The 20,407-nt window shown below is 32.0% G+C and overlaps 1 protein-coding gene across 1 annotated transcript in view; it reads left to right on the forward strand.

Annotated features, from left to right (window-relative positions):
* The window catches only part of LOC149423746 (uncharacterized), a 55,790-nt gene that overhangs the window by 6,590 nt on the left and 28,793 nt on the right, over positions 1 to 20,407 (forward strand). The window lies entirely within an intron of this gene.

Below are 20,407 nucleotides of genomic sequence, written 5' to 3' on the forward strand. Positions count from 1 at the left end.
CAAACATGCTACACTAGCGCCTTCTAGCGGCATGGGTTGTGCGCTTTGGTTTTCTTTCGTACATTTTAAACGATTTTGTGTGAAATACAATATTATAATAATATATAATATTATTTGTTTTACGTTGTTAATTAAATGAAATTAAAAAATACGTAATTTAGGTAATCTACATTCGATCTTACTGCTTTTTTTGCTAAAACATAAAAAAATGAATTGGCCATTATATCTGTTTTTGATGGTTTGGGTAATAAGATAACAAAAATATTTAAATAGTTGGTAGAAATTTTACAAAAGAAATTCAGTATAATATTTAATAATATGATTACATTAAACCTTCCTCCCTTAAAATATTGAACCTTCCTATCCGGATAATGCAGCCAACCACGCTAATAATTGAGCCAAATCCCAATTGGGTAGAGTCGTTATTTATTTCGCATATTAACTGCTTTAATGTCATCCAGTTTCAGAGAAATGTGTATACGTTCGCGTGTATATGCGTGATTGCCCCTAAAAGTCGACAGAATGCATTGTCATCGACAAAGAGTCTATCTGCTATCAGCTCGATTGGATGTCGGGAAGGGGGTAAATTTTTTCTTCCAAGATTCCACTTCTTTCGTGCATTCATTCAAGAAAACAAATGGGATATTCAAATAGATGTAAGTATTTAAAATTAAAATTTTTCCCCCGTGACCTCCCCCGCCGACCCCTATGCCAAAAGTACAAAATAAATTCAATTTGCCGTCATTGAAAGAAATGTCAAATTCAAGAACACTTACAATGCACTTACATATATGTTAATATATTTTAATTTTTTTTCTACATATTTACTATGAATATTCAATTTACAAAAACCAAAAAAAAAAACAATAATCATAATTAAAACTTATAAAAAATAAAAAATTTCTTCTACAACACATAAATACTTGTCACACCTATACATAACCACGTAAACACCTCAGCACAGGTTCTCCTAGTGAGGTGTTCACGAAACATACAATATTACTAATAAATAAATTAATAAACCGTAATAATTATTAGCTATAATTATTAATTATTATGAAAATTATACCATATTATAAAATAATACCAATCAAATGTGAAATTTTCCTCGTTCTGACGCAATGTTATTCCATTCAATTTAAATCCGATTAAATATCCTTTATACATTTTTATTATCTTCTGAAGTAACATTAGTTTTGAAATACAAATTTACCTTATAAATTATTATGTTAACGTTGAGGTTAACAATTATTTAAATGTAACATTTCTGAGAATGTCGTAAGTTTACTAATAATTATAATGTACTTCGTTAGTAATAATAATGTTTGGATCATTTGAACAATGAAAGAAGTCCACGAGAAGAAAAATTCCAAGTAATAATCTCATCTACAAAGAAAACAAAAAAAGCTAAAGAAATAAGCAACAAGATCCAGAAAGACATAAAATTAAACCAACTAAAAATAGGAATAAATGGATTACGGAAAACAAATAAAGAAAAAATAATCGTATCATGCCCAAAAAAAAAGAATACGCGAGCACTCTTACTGAAGAAATTAAAAAACTTAACCTTAACTTGGAAGTTAAAGAAATCATAAAGAAAAAACCTTTAAAAAAAGTTAATAAAGGACTCAAATCAAACCTATCGGAAGAGAAAATAGTCAGCGGGATAATTACATAAAACGAAGGGATTCAAAACATCTTATCACAAAATTCCATTTTTTCTCAACCAAAGTTAAGTTGAATTATTAAAATAGTCAAATTAAACCCTAAAAACCTGTTTTGTACCTATGTGACTTAAACCCCCACTTAAATAGTTGTCTCCATTAGATATTTAAGTTAAAATCAAGTGTTGTTTTTTTAGAGAAAAGGCATGCAGCGGAATTAGTCAAGTTTACCAAAAATACATTATTTCGTACTTTACGCTTATATTTTTGAAATACTTAAATTCCGCTGTACGCCGCAGCACTTTTTTCATCTTATGAAGCGTGTAGCGAAATTCAACATGGTTTTCAAAAATAGGTAAACTTATCGAATTTTTTTATGAAATAATTATCTTATATGTATAATCGTTCGATATATTTAAATTTATGTCACCTAAAACTATTGTATTTGCGTTTCTAAAGTTCAAAATGACATTAAGAAAATTTGAACTATAATGAATGAAATCTTGAAATATAAGCAGAAAACTAAAAATAATAAATAAAGATCATAACACAAAACAATAATATAATAAACTGTATTAAGGAACCAAAGAAGCAACAAATGTATTTAATGATTTCTTCGCGAATGTCGGAAAGAATCTAGCTGAAAAAATAAAAATTCAAAAAAATGATACTAAAAACCAGTACGCATAAAATAAACTAGAATTTTTTGAACTAACCAATCCGCTTGAAGTTGTAGAAATTATATCATAAATGGTGGTTCTGCCCCGGGTTTCAACGGTCTTTCCGTAAAAACACTAAAAAAAATTTAAAATTACGTTTCTACACCAATCTCCCATATAATAAATAACAGCTTCAAGACAGGAATTTTCCCCAGCATGTATAAAAAAGCCATAATTACTCCATTATTTGAATCCGATAGTCCAGACGACGTTTCTTATTATAGACCTAATTCACTATTATCTAATATATCGAAAATCTTTGAAAAAATTGCTAAAAAAAGACTTAATGCATTCATAAAAAAAAAACTCAATCATAAACGAAAATCAATTTGGATTTACAGAGGGAAAAAGTACTCAAGATGCCCTTGCAAAAAACTCATCTTATATCAGAGTACCCTGGACAAATCAAATAAATGTAAAGGAATTTTCATTGACCTAAAAAAAGCATTTGATAGCATTTTCCATAAAAGACTTGTATTCAAATTAAAAGCAAATGGCATCAACCACATAGACCTTAAATGGATAGAAAGCTACTTAACAGAGAGACCTCAAATTGTAAAACTAAACCAAACATTTAGTATATCACTAAAAAGTAAATTTGACATTCCTCAAGGCACAATTCTCGGTCCATTATTATTTCTAATATATGTAAATGAAATTTTCCAACAGAAAATTAAAGGGGAATTAATTTCCTACGCAGATGACACTGTGTTATTAATAAAAGGTCAAACATGGGGAATAGTTAACAAACTTGCAAACGAAGATATTATTGCTTTAAAAGCATAGTTTGATAATAACCTGCTCACACTTAATGCAAAAAAACAACATATGTCTTATTTTCCTAAAAAAAATTACCTAATCAGAAAGTAAGTATTATAATCCATAACGAAAAATGTGATAATGTAAACTGTAAGTAACACGATCCTATTTGTACTGTAATCAACTCTTCTTCTGAAGTTAAATATCTCGGTGTGATCATTGATCACAATCTGAAGTGGAACAGACACATTACAGAGATTGTAAAGAGAATCAGGAAATGTATATATATATATGTTAGGTTAAGAAATATTTTAAGTGTGAAAACAATCAAAATTTGTACAATGCCCTTGTCCACTCTTTGCTTATCTACGGAATCATAGGCTTCGGAGGATCCTATAAAAACAATCTAAACTCTGTAAAAGTTTCACAAAGAATCATCATAAAAGTAATACTTAAAAAAATTCTACCTTCTCAACAGAGTCACTATTTAAATTGTTTCCAGTAACAAATGTCAATGACATATTTAAGCAAGCTTCCATTGTAAAAATGTGCAAAGAAAAAAATAAAAAATAATACCAAGAATTTAACAAACTAATGAGAAATAGAAACCAATTTATTACACCAAATTTTAAAACAACACAAATGCAACACCATTATATTTACCAAGCCATAAAAAAACTACAATAATCTCCCTTCTGAACTGCGCTGTATTGTCAACCAATCAGAACAAATAAATGAACTCATTTTTTTAAGAAAAAAAACTTAAATTAAACATTACATCGAAAAATCTTTATTCTATACAAAAATATTATTTCAACATAAAACCTATGTAAGAATCGTGGCTCCCTTATCAGACACAAGAACTCCTCTTTTCTGATAAGGTGTACATATCCAATGATGATCAAAATATTGTTAAATATTTAGAAACAATAAAAAAAAATTTACAGCACCGTTTTCGTGAGAAATTCAGTTTAAGGGGTTTTAAAACTTTATTTGTGCATTTAACCTGTACCCTATCACTTGTAACTTCGATTTATTACTAGTGATTTTTAACTAATATTAATAGCAAGTGACTACAACTATGACGTAGTGACTTACAACTAAACATATTTTATGACTGAAAATTTACACAATTCTGCTATAATATGACTAACACCTATGACTAAAAACTAGAGATTTATGACTAAAATACTTTTATTTAAATTCATAAAGACATATTTTTATGATAACTGCCAGTGCTCTCAATGTAATTTTCATATATATTCTATTTTAGGGAAATCAACAGTTTGCAATGTGGTTGGTTTAAACATGTGCAATTTACTTAACTGAGAAACCCATTATAAATTATTTTTTTTACAGAAAAGTACATTTATAACAATTATTAACAGGTATTCCATATATAATCATAACAAGAGATACTCCATAATATATGTCCTTGCCATAGACATATGAATATTAGTAGACCTGCCCTAAGTGATTAAAAGGGTATTATTCCCCACTCCCCATACCGGTTCCATTGGAGCCGGCTGGGCTCGCGTATGGCTTCCCGTGAATCTTGAGAATGTGACGTCATCATTCTTGTTCGAACTAGCGTCGAGCTATGGTCGAGGCATTTTATGAAATAACACGACAAAATAGTAGCTTGTGATATGTAAACTTGTAAAAATAGATGTGAAAAAGAGAATAAACCCAATTGTCGTATTACATTCCATATGTAAGCATCATTTTAAGCTTATTTACGTCGTATAATATGAATCAGTTGTAGAAACATATACTATCACATCGAGCCAACATTGGTCGAATGTAGCGATTCTCAAGTGTGCGCATCGTTGTTACTGGGAAGTAAATTATGAACACTTATAAAAGTGTCTTAACTAAATACGTAAACAAAATATTCGACTCTGAAAATAGAAGAATTTTTTTTTGCCGAATTCGGACTTCGCAAATTTGTTCATAACGTGGCGAGTAATTTGCGCTCCCATGTAAAAATGTCTATTCATTCAAAAGCAGATTTTACTTTTAAGAACTAAATGGTGATATTATAATGCGAGATGCCTATATACTGTCAGATTGATTTATTGACGAATCACAGTCAGCTTTACCCCCTTCGTTCTTCAACAGTTGATTTTAACCCTCACCTTTAATTTCTAGTCTATATATTCATATGTCTGTGGTCCTTGCATAATATATCGCTAAATTTTAGATGGGATATGAATACATTTTTAATAGAGATTTTATATTTATTTTCTTTTCAATTGAAGATATCTACATCAGAGAGATTGTTTTTATGTATTGAACGCAGTCATAAGGCAAGAATGTTAATTTGAATTAGTTTTACATTGTTTTTAATTTTTTTAAATGCACGAATGTGTGCGCCATGTACATATAACAAAAAATATATACCATTACCTACCTTATGGAGAGCAACAAAAGGGACTAATGGGGTTTATTGAACATTTTCGGACTAATTGTGATTAATTTTCCGGTTATTATGCCGTGTTGCGATTCTCCCTTATTTAGCCAACATTTTGGACACTTTTCCGTAAAGGAGGAAACGCAATACGGAATAACAACCCCATAATGAATCACGATTATGCTTTTGTCCGTGAAAATCTCAAACTTGATTTTCAGATTTGCTTCTATAGATGGTACATAAAATATTTAAATGCGCCTTGAAAAAAATTAACTAAAACCAATGAAATTGTGATATTATCATGAATCATCTCAAACTGTAATTTTATGTTTTAAGATTATATCGACTTTTACTTTTGTGCAATTGTCTAATTATAATACGACTACACTACTAGGAGCCAGATCAAATTATCTACATATTATTTCGTTTTGATGTACCCTACACAGGGGCTCACGGTTGAAGAATTTTCCTGTTAAATAAACTCTAGTTTTCTGTACTGAATGTCTGAACCCACTTCCTGTTTTTTTACATCACTTTACACAGGAGGCCGCGACGAAAATAATTTTTCTCAGGGTCTATCTTTGGCGAGCTGTGTAGAGGGTCTTTTTGTGAAAATAAAGGAGTGAAACTTAAAGAGACCCATGTTGTAGGAGGGAGGAAACGCAGAGCTGTTGAATTCGAGAACGAATCATAGAAACGATCCGTTCTCACGTGACAAATGTCAACTCTGCAGAAATGCCGGGCGCGCGTTTTTAGAGAAGTCTGACTCTCTCTCCCAACCTTTCCATAAAATGCAAGAAGTCTGACTCTCTCTCCCAACCTTTTCATAAAATGCAAGAAATCTGACTCTCTCTACCAATCTTTACATAGAATGCAAGAAGTGTGACTCTCTCTCTCTCTCAACCATTCCATAATATGCAACGAGTTCTGACTCTCTCTCCCAAACTTTCCATAATATGCAAGACGTCTGACTCTTTTTTCCAACCTTTCCATAAAATGCAACAAGTCTGACTCTTTTTACCAACCTTTCCATAGAATGCAAGAAGTCTGACTCTCGCTCCCAAACTTTCCACAATATGCAAGAAGTCTGACTCTCTCTACCAACCTTTCCATAGGATGCAAAAAAAATATACTGAAAAGTAATATAAATTACTTAAGTTATCCAAGCCAAAAATATGTAATATACTTATATATATTACGTACATACAAATATATACATAAATTGTTGAATTTTTTTTATGTAACAGAAAAGTATAAAGAACTACATATGTACCTATTAATTACACTACTTACATTATTTTTTTTATAAATATACATAAATGTAAAGGATAATGTGGAAATGAATGCAATGTCTGCTGTGAGCGTAACGGCGATGTTATGGGCAAGTAGACCGGATGAATGAAGAAAGGTGTGTAAGAAGAATATATGAGAAGGAAGTGAATTGTAGAAAAAAATACGGACGCCCGAGGAAAACATGGATCGATAAATTAATCATATACCTAAATACTTGATTCGGATCGTGTTAAGAGTCAGAATAATAGAAGAGTATGTACATATGAGACTATGTATGAATGTGAATGAGGCAAGGAGTATGTGCCGAGATAGTTATGTGGCGGTCTATCTTCTACGTCTAATCGGCGTAGTGGTTAGTTGGTTACTTAAAACGTTACTTTTAACTGCAAAAATATTTTAATCTTTATCCTTCTAATCGAAGGCAAATAAAAATTCAAGGTGCGGCAAAAGAGAAAATGCAGTTTTAAAAAGCTATTAAAAAAACAGCGCAACTAACAGAAATGGTGTTTAAATTATTTTGTTCGGTATGCATCAAGTCCTAAAGATAATATCAGCAGCGATACATTGATGAAGGCGATTTATGAAATTTTCGGCAGCATTTTGGCATATCTCGACGAGTATAGCGGCGATTTCTGCCTAATTTGATCCTTGAATTTTTTCAAGGTATGAGATCAATGTTTAAAAACATTTTCCTTCAGGTAGCCCCACAGGAAGAAGTCGCAAATTGCAGCCGGAAAGCCCGCTGGATGACGACAAAAGAACGGCCATTTTCAAGAAACGTGAAGACGGCGAAGTCCGGACCAAACCATGGTAACGACTGAAAAGGGCACGACCCTCCCGACACAATGAGACCCCTCCCAGATTCCTACCACCACCACACGGGATATATTAACAATACATACTTTTCTATTATATTGGAATAACTTTTGAAGGTTATGAATACTTATGGGAAAAATTTGGTGAAGATAATAATGTTCAGTCTGAATTTGAAATATGAGATCGACAAAAATTACATAAAAGAATTAGATCACAATAGCCAAGTGGATTGAGGCGTTGTCCCGGTAAGATAGAGTTCCTGGGTTCGATTCCGAGTTGCGACCGTTATCTTTTTATTTTCTGTTTCATGTTGCGTAGTGTTATTTTCTTAAATGATTACTTCATATTATATTACCAACTTTTCCTGCTTTCAAAGCTTTAATATTGATTAAAGCAAACACCCCTAAGAAAATACGTATATTTTATGTATTGACAAAATTGTTATTCTGAAATACAATGGACAAGGAAAATTTATACGAAGCTGTATTAAAAGCCCGTCGTGACTTTTTAAAACTTGTTTGGGCTGTTTTGATGAACAAAAGCTTAAGATTTATATACGAGAAAAAGTTTTTTTAAAACTTCGGCTATTATTTGTATTATAGGAGATAGCTTTTTGTATGGGTGATAATCATTTTTTAACAGGCAGTTTTTCAGTTGGGATTAATCGTGAATACATGGGTAGAAAGTATCAGATTACAAAGAGAGCAAAAAGCTCGTTTTTTTGTTCGCAATTCAGTTTAGTAAGGGAATTATAGCACATTTTAACAAATTAATTTAATCATGCAGACATCTACTTTGTCAAATTCGTTATTATTATTTTTCCAATATGATTTCCCATAATTGATACTTAACTCTGTCAATGCTAAGGGAAATTCGATTTTTTATTTCCTTTAGAATAATAATCTACCATTTCCCGACTGAGGAGTTCTCTCATGTTTCAAGTACTGCCTTATTTTTTGAATTTCTTAATGGCAGAAATGAAAATAAATATTGTACAAATTACTCAGGTTATTACATATTTTTTCAGATTTACTCAGGTACATTTTCAATAAAGGTTTTTATAATTTCCATTATTTTTTTAACAAGGAAAGGCACTTCACACGGGGAAACCAATTGTAACACCCAGCTTTGTAAGATTTTGGGATTGAAAACATTAATTTCTTTTTCTATATATACAGAGCTGAAAAAAATATTACGAGTATGTTAAGATGATCGAAAAGGTAGGATAACTTTATAATGTCATCACGGCATCGGTAGATATGGGTCCCAATACTTATATATTGTTATCACTGCATCGGTGAGTATAGGTCCCAATACTTTTATAATGTTATCAAAGAATCGGTAGGTATAGGTCCCAATATTTTTATAATGTCATCACTTCATCGGTAGGTATAGGTTGCAATCACAGACATAGGAATTAATAGACGAGAAGATAATGGCGATGGGTAAAATCAACTGTTGAAGAACGAAGGGAGTGAAGCTGACTGTGATTCGTCAATAAATCAATCTGACAGTAAATAGGCATCTCGCATTATAATATCACCATTTACTTCTTAAAAGTAAAATCTGCTTTTGAATGAATAGACATTTTTACATGGGAGCGCAAATTACTCGCCACGTTATGAACAAATTTGCGAAGTCCGAATTCGGCAAAAAAATTCGGTTCTATTTTCAGAGTCGAATATTTCGTTTAAGTATTTAGTTAAGACACTTTTATAAATGTTCATAATTTACTTCCCAGCAACCAACAAGCTTTGTGTTTCGCGTCCAGACGTTTCTCGATGTGATAGTAACAACTGATTCATATTATACGATGTGAATATGCTTAAAATAAAGTAAAATAATACTTATATATGGAATGTAATACGACAATTGGGTTTATTCTCTTTTTCACATCTATTTTTACAAGTTTTCATAGTACAAGTCAACATTTTGCCGTGTTATTTCGTAAAATGAACCGATGATGCCTCGACCATAGTTCGCACAAGAATGATGACGTCACGTTTTCAAATTTCACTTGAGGCCATACGCGAGCACAGCCGGCTCCAATGGAACCGGTATGGGGAGTGGGGATAATACGCTTTTAATCACTTAGGGCAGGTCTACTAATATTCATATGTCTATGGTTGCAATACTTTTATAAGGCCATCACGGCATTGGTAGGTATAGGGCCCAATACTTTTACAATGTCATCAAGGAATCGGTAGGTATAGATCACAATATTTTAAACAAAATATTTTTTCTCAAAACAGTTGAACAGTTCAGTTTTTCAGTCAGATTTATTGTGATTAATGCCTAGGAGCAACTGCCTGGAGCCAGCGGAACTAAGGAATTTCCAATATTGGTATGTTGTGATACTGAAGAAAGTAGAGAGGGGAAGAAGATGAAAGTGAAATTATATAAATTTATGTATACAAAATTGTACACAGAAAACCAATGCTGAATCGCGTCACCACCCAGCGCAGAAAAGAGGACTTATGAGGACGTTGGTGACCCGAGTAACCTGAATATGTGAGAAACTAAAAATCGGGTCAGAACTTATAAAGCTAACCAATGCATTAAAGCAGAATGGTTATCTCACAAAACGATAAGGCAAATTTTAAAAGCCAAATCCACCCTAAACGAAGACAGAATTGAACTAGAGCTAAAAGGCTGCGCTTTCTTGCCTTATATTCACAATGCGACCGACAGATAATTGCCAAGATACTGAGATAAAAAAGCATCTAGACTGTCTTCGTGACTACAATAAAATACAAGACCTACTGAGGCCTGCAAAAGCCAAGTCTCCTTTTGAAACTGATGGATTTTATAAACTCTAAGCTGTTCCGGATTGAAAAAGCATAGGCCAGACAGAATGGACGATCTCCAAAAGAATATTCGAACACCTTAGGGCCTTAGGGTATGTAAACTCGGACACCAAGACAAAGCATTTGATTGAAATCGGCTATTACGTTGAATTTGTTCCTGAAATTCCGGGAAGACCTAAAGCACATAGAGCACGCCTTATTACGGAAGCAATTGAAATTCATAAAAATCCCATAAATATCAAAGACGACGGGACTCAATAGTTCTTTGTATCCGATAATTGACGGCTACACCAAAACTAAACGCCAAAAATCACCTTAAATTATTATTTACTACAGTTTTTAGAACATTGGAGTTGATGACGCAGTATCACATCGACATACATAAGCACACACTTCACCACAAACTTTACACACCAACAGACATACACACCCACATACCTCAAAATGCAGGACATCATAAACCAATGTTACTGAAAGCAGCCTGCCTCTGTTTCAAGTTGACAGACGGCCATTCCTTCCTGAATAAGGTTTTTTACGATTTTCCTTATTTCACAAAGCAAATGCGAAGGAATTCCAAAAATAATTCGCAGCTGAATCTCCCTCCCAATCCCAACATAACACAAACATAGAGTATGGTTTTTAGGTAAAAAAATTTCCTTACCGAAAAAAAAGGCTTCTAAGTCAATAGCCAGTAAAATTTTAAACATTCATATGAGGTGCAATGATGCCGTTCTATTTGTATGAAAACAGTATCTTTAACATTTTTCACTCTCACCATTTTTTCTTGGAACCAATTGGCTACTCTGATTAAAAATAAATGTTATATTTATGATTTAAAAATGAATTTTTTGGTTCATTATTTTCGCGTTTTTTTAAATTTTAAATTTTTTAATAATTCACCACTTAATCAATCAAAAATCGATCTTTACTAATTTGCCCTGATGATGGAAACTGTAATCCTTTCTGAAACGTTGGCTAAAGAATGAGTTAGAGAAATAAATCAGGACATTATTTCGTTTCATAAGATTATTTCCTGTATCAATAATTTATCATTAATAACATGATATCTACAATTTAAACCTCTCGTTTTTGAAAGATGCGTAACTTTTTTTCTGGATTGTTAGAACGAAACGGTTTTGTAATTTCCTCGAAGTCGTTGCGGCGAACGCAATGGGCGCATAAACAGCTCGATTTCATATATTTTCAAGAGGATTTTTTTCCAAAACCAATTTTGTATAGAACCACTTCAAGGTCTGTGCAGACCTAACAGATATTTTGCAGGTAGTAGGTGTGTGTTCTCGAGATTGAATGCTTGTCAGAACGTGTTTTTGAGATAGTTTATTTTTTACGGCATATAAAATTTAATTGCGTTTAGTTTGGCAGTTCCAAGCGGAAGCCCGGCAAGAGTCAATTGTTTGTAGTTGCAGTGGTCCGACAGTTTATAATTCTAAATCTCACCAATCTAAAGATACACGCATACAAGTTTGTATGATTTCAAAGTTCTGGTAAGTATTCGAAATATACACACATATCTCACAAATATCGAATACTTATCATATTTTTAATACTAATGAAATTATGTAAAAGATCTGCACAGACCTTGTGCATCACTACCGCCTTTCGGATGTCGCTCATGGAAGGAAAACATATGGAAAGGGAACAATGCGATTGATTTGAGGAATGGACGGCAGAGCCTTTCGACGCGGTGGCTTCAGTTTGTACAGTTTGTTTGGTGAAAATGGTAGTTTTTAGGCACTTGTTAGTTAGAAAGCCTGTTGGCTTTCCTTCGGAACACCACTCCACCCTGTCAGTGGCAGGTCTGATCCACCTCGTTCCGCCGCCTGTCTTACGTCGGCAGGGCACGGGTCCTTGGGCCGACCGGGATTCTGTGAAATTTCATAGATCTCCTATGAAGGACCCTTCATCGAGTATACTTACAGGGATTACGAAGGATCATGAATAGATTTCTGTGTGGGTTATTTTCAATAAATGGATATTACATGTTATATTTATTAGTTGAATATAGTCAGCAATAAGGATTCGTATTTTATGACATAATTAGTAGTTTTTACTCGGCTTGGCCATAGTTTCAGTAGTTCAAGTAACAAGTGAAGTTGTAAATATGTATAACGTTCAGAGAATGTCTTAGAATGGATTAACACGCAAAAGGATTTTTTAAATGAGATTGAGCTTAAATTTATTTATGAAGAAAACACTTTTACCTAAGTACCTACTTAGGAAAAAATTTATTTGTTTGACCAATGGAATCACCACCTTTTAAAAAATGCTTGATTTTTTTCCAGTTTTCAATATATTTTTAAAAGTTGAGAATGTGGAATAAATAATAAAGCTTATAGTAGCCTTGAAGGATGTAAGGGGTATGTAAATGCCACATATCACCCCTTATAATATGTTTTTGTTGTTTTTTTTAAAGAATGAATCAAAAACATGTAGTTTAGGATTCATGTGTAATTCACAAAAAAATTTAAATCTATTTTATTTTTTTTATATAAAAGAAAGAAAAACATTCTCAGTTTACGAAAAACTTGAAAATTTTTGAAAATCTCCTACTACTATCACAGAAAGCTGAAAATGTTGTTTGTGTCGTGATGGAGGACTTGTGAGGAGCAAGCCGAGGAATTTAACACTACGCCTGAGTGAGACCCAGGCGTGATGCCAACTCAGCCACTGACCAGTCAGACAGAAAAAGTTGTGTTCATTTGATGACCACAAAAGCCCATAGCTTAGAGTTATTGCTGCTTCGATACCCTATATTTTAGGTTCATAATCTGTAAGTACAATAATACGGTAATCTGACAAAATAAAACAGGACATCACAACGGAATAGTTAAAAAAATAACATTTTTAGGTTATTCGTAACAGGGGATGGTTGTCTTTCTTTAAAAAAAAACAGTGTGGTTAGGTTAGGATATATTGGATAGGTTAGGAGGTTACTACACTTTCAAGTAGGCATTTATCAACAAATAAAAAACTTTCCAAAAACAAAAATAGAGTTTTCTTATATAAAATATTAATTATTAAACCCTGTCAATGAAGAATTTCTAAAAGGATACACCCCTTCCCGAAAGCTCAGAGCTTTTAATAATCAGGGAGGCTTTGTTGACTTATGAATAGAAATCTGGTATTTCTACGCGAACATGCGCAGTCATGCTTTCCTATTTAAAATATTTTCTGTTTGCTTCACAATATGCACATTCCGCCAGCTAGCCCGGCTGATTAGTATTTTCACCCCTGCATTTCGATTTTGTACTTATTTTCTTAGTTTAAATTAATTTTTTTCACATTTTTTACATATGAATTATCCATAGATAAATTATATGTATAACTTGTCTAAAGATAAGTTATATATTTTACTTTTCTAAAGATAAAAAAATGTATATATGTATTTATAAGATATATAAATATTCTTGGACTAGAAAATGTTATACTATTGGCTGAGATATATTATAGTATTTTAAATTGATAATATTACAAAAACTCAACATTTTCTACTGAAACCTTTTTCAAAATATTCAGTGTATTTAAAGACAATATATAAAGTGAAAAAGGGTTTTCTGTACAGTTAAAAAAAATGCAAAACAGTTAAATAACTTATCCGAAAAATAATAACGTTATAATCCCAAAATTGAACTCTAAGCATACTCAAAATACCTACCTGTCTAAGAATAACTTACTGAATCTTCGCTAACTTGTTTTTTTTTAAATTTTTCTTTTAATTTTTCACAATCGTTGTGTTTTCTGTATTTATTAACATTTATCACTAAACAAATTTTAAATAACGGCTTTGTATTTTTCTCTGATGTATTTTGAACGCATATTCGAAGAATTCAAAGTTCCTACATTTAAACACTTATTTATGAAAAATTCAACTATTCAAATTTTCAAAGAAAAAGATAAATACTCATTCATAACTGAAAATCGAACCAGACTTATAAATATTTGCATACCCTAAACTACACACTTCTTTTGCCCAGCACTATTATACCCACCAAGAAAAACATTTCCTTAATAAATTAGAAGCATTAATGATAAAAAACAAATATAGAACTATGTAAAAAAATATTTAAGGGGAATCGTTAACAAAACAACTGATTCCCCTAGTTTCACTTGAAAATCTCACAAATTATCCTACTATACTCTACTTATCCTTCATAGTATATATTTTTTCCTTCCCAATACAATAATTTCTATTGATTTTAATTTTATAATTCTTTTTACTTTGTAACCTAGATATATTATTTTTTCGCAAATGTACACTCCTCTTCCATACACAAGCAAATGCTTTTAATGGAAGTGTTGTATAAATTAAAACAGTATGACTTGTAAACATTGTATATTTATTGTAAAAAATACAAATATTAAACAAATTAAAAAAAAATAATAACCAAAAAAACATAACCTAACTTACAAAATGTTTCATAACCTATTATATGTAATTTAATCGCACCTCGTCTAATTACTTACATAAACTACTCGGCGCCATCAAGTGCGGGTACAAAATGTATTCAAGGTGCTGAAAAGCTAACATTTTTGATCAGCATTATTTTATTCTATTTTATTACTTTCTATAGGTAGAAAAAGAAATCCCTGATAATATGTGACTTGCGTTATATTGCTAAATGGTTCTATTTTCACATAATTTGTTCCTCCTTTCACCAGCTGACTATTTAAGTAGAAAGAAGACGTTTTTAAAAGAATGTTTTTTAAAAAGTGCGTTCAGTTAACATGAAAATTTTGATATTGATGACCAGCTGAAAATAATAAAACAAGTACGAAGAATATGAGAAAGAAAAGCATTTTGAAATAAAGGATTCGTAAAATATGTAAATTGTTTAAACATTGTAGACAAAATAACAAGGAAGACTACCCAGACCTGCACTAAAGCTATTAATTTAATATATTATTATTTAAGACACACCATTTTATGTGACCAGATCATTGAACTCTCACATATTTTTATTTATCATCAAAAACATAACAGGGATGTAAACACAAGAAGGTAACATAAAAACAGTAATGGAATAAGGTATAATGGCACAGCAAAAACGAGAGAATAATATATTTATGTTAGACATAACCTGCCTCATTTATCGAATCTCGATTGATCCATGGTTTATCAACAAAACACCATTCATTTCTTAGTATAATTTTTTCTCATCGACAATGTACAATAATTTTACACGAAATATTCTAGACTTGAGTAAGCTCACTGGTTATTGCGTGACCTTCATTGAATATCCATTGTTTAAATTTGATTTAAACTTCTTATTTGTGATGTTTCGTCGGGTAAGTTACCGTAAAGTTTAGCCGCAAAATATCAGAAGTTTCATTTTACAAATGTAGTTATGGTTGTGGGCTTTAGTAGGTATTTTTGTGTATGGAGTATGAGTTCACCCGCCTTACAAGGTGTCCCTGTGTTATGGCGGGATAAGTTTACATTTTGAATGTGTTCACAATATTATGCGTGATATGAATAAATATTTAATTTCACAATTCAGTTTGATTTATAGATATTTTTTATAATAAATAGATTAAGTAAATTAAAATGGAATGCTTGTTTGAAGGAAGATTAAGTGAGTGAAGAAAGTAGGGGTATTTTGATTGAAATGTATTGCGAATTAAGAATTATTATTATTAGCTTTATTTGTGTTTTGAAAGTATAAAGTTGGGTTTCGGTTTTTAAGTTATCAGGGAGAAGGTTGAAGATTTTAGGAGCTAGTTTGTATTTGTGTTGACGTAGTATGTATATAGTTTAGGTACATGTAGTGTTGGTTGGTTATAGTTCTGGTGGTATGATTGTGTTGTAAAAAGTTTTTTGTTGTTGTATTTGTGCAATAAATGTGAAGCATATATTTAAGATGGAGTCAACGTATATTTAAGACATTATATTGGATGAATTGTCGAATATCTTATCGGTCGCTTCTTTATAAAACCTATTACAATTTTTATGCTTTTTGTAGAGGATCAATGATAGTTTGAGCACACTCACCTCAAATAATGATGCCATATTCTTATAGGCGGCAGAGAGCATATATATTTTAAGCGTTGTAAATATTTCAATTTTATAGTTCAAAAAACTTGAGAGGGCTTGCGAATGCGAATTATAAGTGCTGATTCCAACGTAGATGTTGATTTATACCCACATATGTTTATTACGAGTGACTTGTTTCAAGTTTGGGCAATTAAAGGAAGATCCAGGTCTTGGACAAGAGTGGTTTAATATTTTATGGTTGTTAGTGGGTTGGGCTGCTGGAGATATACAGAAGGTAAGAAATTTAGTTTTTCATGGTTTGAGAGTGAGGAGATTATCTTGTAACGTATGTCATTTTGAGCTATGTCGAATATCTCTTTCCAATTTTTATGTCGTGTTATAAGCACGGTGTCTTCCGCAAAAGCTATAAGTTTCCAGTAATGGATAGGTTACAGATTTTATTGATATAAATGAGGAACATAATATGGCCTAGGACACTTCCTTGTGGGACTCCAAATTGAATTGGTAGAGGGTCACTTACATAAATGTGGTGTGAAGTTAAATATATCGTCAGTGTTTTTTTAAAAAAGAAGAACTTTATGACAAATTTTTGCACCTTTGATAATGAATGTATAGCTGAAAGTTTGTGAAATTTTTCCATATTCGATGATCGATTGGCAGAGAGCATAATATTATACAATTTTCTTTAATTTTAAATTAAGTATACTTCTCCGTTGCAAACGCAGAGTGCGAAATAGTTATATTATATTATGTTTCAAAGTCTTGTTAGTATAAATGTGGCTTGTTCATAATATCCAATTAAAATCAAATGCATCAAAATCAACATCTTTGTGCACCCTCGTCACTTGCCAAAGTTCTCTTTCCAGTCGGCCGTCCCTGCTCATCGGTCTTTGTTGTTCGTAATACTCAACCCCTACCATAATACTCTAATTCCTGCAGCCTTGTATTGTAGAGTTGTAGAGGTTGCGAAATAACGAACAAAGGTACTACTTATACGAACCGGATGTCCTTTTTATAAAATATGAAGGACTTTTAAGCTCGGATGGCTGTAAAAGCGACTTTTTTCGTGGCGTTGTGGTCCATGTTCTTGTCTTTATAAAGGGTTATAAAGGTTACGAGCTTTATATAATAATTTGACTGCTAAGTTTAGGAACAAGGATGTTGATTGTTTAGTTAGATCAACCTTCAATGTCGAGCGGTAAGACTCTCGACCAGCAAACGGAAGGTCGAAGGTTCAACTCCTGGCGTGCGCAAGTAAATTTTGTTTCATTAATTTGTGTTGTTACATGTCGTTTTGGCGGCAACTCGAATATGACAAATTTTAAATCGCTTTACAAACTTTATTCGTCAACATAAAAATAAAATATTAATTCCTTCATTATCGTAATTTTTTACGAGAATAAAGAAAAACGATAATACCCAATCGTCCTTTCTTCGCTAAAACCGATTCGTCTTACTCACTCGCATATACTGGCCGTAATACGGCAGTATTAGTAGTTGACAGATTTTTAAGCCGTCCGACACCCAGGAATAGCAGCGTCTTACGATCGTTCTAAGACGTAGATGGCGAACTTTTTTTTAACAATCTGGTTGATTTGACAACTATCGATCGGTCGAATGAGAAGGTAAAAAAAAGTAATACCCATTTGCAGGCACTATCAGAAGAATATTTTAAATCGACATATCGATTTACCAAAGCAAATACGGAACGCAAAACGGAATTGGCCAAATTTTGATGCAAGAAACTTGAAGTTAGCAACAAAACGCGAAATGCGAAAATGACCGTATTTTTTAAGTTTGGAACAAAATGGTGCCAGTCTAAAAAACCCGAGCAGTATAGCTCGAATAGCTATACCAACGCTGCAGTGGCGTATTAGGGAATCTTTATAAGTAAAGCTAAATCATGTTGCTAAGACATGTTGCAAGGACATAACCGTTAGAAGTGCATTATAAAATAATATATGTAGGTATCAATAGGCGGAGCGTAATGCAAAGGGTGTGTTTTTTGGTTCAACTATAAATAGTTGCGAGACCAATGTATTTTGTATATCTCTCGAGTAAATCTAAATGATATTCATTTTTCAAATGTTTCCAAAATAAAAAAATTCCGATTGTACCCGTTTAGATTAGACAAAAAAAGTAATTACTATTAATGCTTGTGTGGTGCCTATAAAAACTGTTTACCTTTTAATCTATGTAGAATTATAATGTTATTTCATCATTGACATTATTCTAAGCCTCAACACAACGAAACATGACGGGTATCTTACATTGTTCTCTGGCGGGTACCGGTTAACGGTTTCAATGCAATAATTATTGGAGCGGAAATCGTGACAGAGGGCCGACAATAATTTATTATAAAGAAAATTTATGTATTTTGTATATATTCGAAACCGGTGCTGGATTTATCAAATATATTTGGATTAAATTAACGGATGTATCTAATGTAATTTTAACTTTATAAAAATAAATAAAATATTGCTAATTTATTAAAAATCTAATAAAATTATTCTTATTCTGGTTGAAATGGGACTGCTGGCCTTTAACGGAGGAATTGACAGGTTTTCTAACAAACTGTCAGTAACACACGAATGTGTTATGGAGATATCCGCAATATAGACCGATTAGTAGCTGAGTGTAAAATGCGCCGTGTTCCTACCCAGCCGTCGTAGGTTAAATTCCTCTGCTAGATAAGTCCTCCATCGTTGCACAAGCCACATTTCTGCAATTGTGGCTGTAGGATGTTCTCAAATATTCTCAGGATATCTTAACCCGGCAATGTTTGCTATCCGTAATGTGTTAAATGAGTGAACATGTCTTTTTATGCCCACGAGGACATTTATTTTTTCAATGAGTTATTATGGATATCAACCCAACCTAAGTTCGACTTCGGTAACAAAGTAACAACCCTATTAATGAAAGTAATTAAAAATGTCAAACTTTATTGCATTTGCTAAGTAATTAAAATAAGTACTCTTTCCTTAGGAAGTTGTTATCATCCGAGCATTTGTTAGCATTTCTTGCTTCATTATAAAGTTTTGGATGCAGGAATTTTTGTATACTCTATTGATATCATTATATATTTATTAATGTTTGTATTGTTGTTTTCTCATCAATAAAAAAAGTATATTAAAATCTATGAAATGTATTAAATTTCAATATTCTTACATCGTTTCTGAAGGCTTACCTTGCATTTCATGGGTTAGATTTTTCATGACCAGTAGATGTGCTGAAAAGCTTTTACCTCGGGACTCCAAAATGTATACTTATCGATTTCTTCTTTATATAGTGCACGTTTGACAATGGTTACTCTTTAGAATATATGAAACTGAATTGAGCAGAAGAGGAATGCGATTTCGAACTGAAAGACAGAATATTTGAATTCAAAGAAGAACAAAATTGTCATTCCATGAATAGGCAAAATAACAGCGCAAGATCTCAAATTGTAAGACGAGTTTTAAAAAAAAATATTTATAATATTTCTTGTATAGTTCGAGCAAATAAGAACATATTTATAATATTTCTTGTATAGTTCGAGCAAATAAGAAACATATTTCTTGATTTACTAAAAAATATTGCGATGCTCATTCTTTAACGGAGCCACCACATACATCCAAATATCGGAGGTTTGTTTACTGTTCCAAATAAAAAATCGATTAGCTAGTCTTCAGGTCATGGTATCAGTATGTACTGTACACACTTATTTATGCAATTATCGCTAAAACAGATGATTTAAATAATACGTTCAGTTTATGGTATTACTTCTAAAAATCTGTGAATATTGGCTAAAAATTTCTGAGTTCCAAGTTATACGATAGCTAAACACTTATTTCTGTAATTATTGAAGAAAATATTAGCGATTCCTAAACGAAAATCTGAAACAGAAAAATCAGAAAAGGATACGGTCACATCTAGGACTCGAA

This window comes from Hesperophylax consimilis, chromosome 5 (genome assembly GCF_061612785.1).
Source record: "Hesperophylax consimilis isolate HC1 chromosome 5, BYU_Hcon_1.0, whole genome shotgun sequence".
In the NCBI taxonomy this organism is placed as follows: domain Eukaryota; kingdom Metazoa; phylum Arthropoda; class Insecta; order Trichoptera; family Limnephilidae; genus Hesperophylax; species Hesperophylax consimilis.